The sequence below is a fragment of the Dipodomys ordii genome, unplaced genomic scaffold, assembly GCF_000151885.1.
Source record: "Dipodomys ordii isolate 6190 unplaced genomic scaffold, Dord_2.0 Scaffold13, whole genome shotgun sequence".
Classification (NCBI taxonomy): Eukaryota; Metazoa; Chordata; class Mammalia; order Rodentia; family Heteromyidae; genus Dipodomys; species Dipodomys ordii.
In genome coordinates, this window is record NW_012267229.1 from 9,974,177 (window position 1) to 9,975,561 (window position 1,385).

A 1,385-nucleotide genomic window follows, 5' to 3' on the forward strand; every position below is an offset into this window, starting at 1 on the left:
TTAAAACTCCAGTTAAATAGCTTAACTAATCATTGAAGTAAATTAAAAAAATCTCAAACTTCTTTAACATGTAAGTACATTTTAGAGGCATCATCAGAACAAATAGAGATTTAATTATGAATTGACCTGGGCTACATTCTGAGAATTTTGTTTAGTACTAAGAGAATCTCCCACATTCTAGAAAATCTGTGTTATTCCTCAAAGGAAATCTGACAGGTATGATACCTGTATACCAAGTAATTCAGTAATTGACAGGAGTATTTAAGCAAAAAAAAAAAAAGGAGACCAAATGTATACTAAACAGGTAGATGTTTTAAAAATTACATGATAAGGGCTGGGAAGGTGGCTCAGTGGCAGAGTGCTTGCCTTGCATGCCTGAGGCCCTGGGTTCGATTCCTCAGCACCACATAAAGAAAAAAGACGGAAGTGGCACTGTGGCTCAAGTGGTAGAACATTAGCCTTGAGCTGAAGAGCTGAGGGACAGCACCCAGGCCCAGAGTTCAGGCCCCACGACTGGACCCCAAAAAAATTACATGATAAATGTAAATCATAAAATCCAATGTACTCCTAAAGGTCACCTATTTTATGTTACATAAAAACCTAGAGACTGTGAACTGTGCATGCACACCATAACATTCTACCTGGGAAAGCCAATGAGTGGGATTTCTTGCAAGTATTTACTGCCATGATACAAAACAATTATGTGCAAACTGCAAGGTCCCTAAAATAGCAGTGAGAGAGATGTCACTATCTGATCAAATATGCAAGAGATGGAATTTCCCAGAGTTTATAACACAGAACAGTAACCACCACAGGCTCCTCTGCCATGACTCCCTTCCCTGTGTGACAGCTTCATGCCCTTGTCCAGGTGTCTGAATGATCTTTTCAACAAGTTCTTCAAAGGCACATTGTAAACCATCACAGGTTTTTGCACTTGCCTCTATAAATAACAGGGAATGCTTTCTTGCAAATTTCAGGCCGTCATTTCTATCAACTTCACAATTTTCCTTGTCAATTTTATTTCCAACCAGCATGTTTATTATGTCATTTCTTGTACAGTATGTCTCCAATTCATTTAACCAATTATACAGTTTAACAAAAGTGTCTCTTCTTGTGATATCATAAGCTAATATAACACCCTGTGCACCTCTATAGTATCTAGGAGTTAAAGTGCTAAACCTCTCTTGACCAGCAGTATCCCATATTGCAAATTTAGCTTTATTTCCATCCACTGAAATTGTTTTCACCTTGAAGTCAACGCCTATTGTTGTTGCAAGTTCTGGATCAAAAGTATCATCTGTGAACCTGAGGAGCAGGCTAGACTTGCCCACCCGACTCTCGCCGATGATGAGGATCTTCAGGACGGTCAATAGGTCCTCGTCCAT

At 39.1% G+C, this 1,385-nt stretch overlaps 1 pseudogene; it reads right to left on the bottom strand.

The window, feature by feature from the left end:
- Positions 1 to 741: 741 nt before the first annotated feature.
- Positions 742 to 1,385, bottom strand: LOC105981601 (annotated as a pseudogene).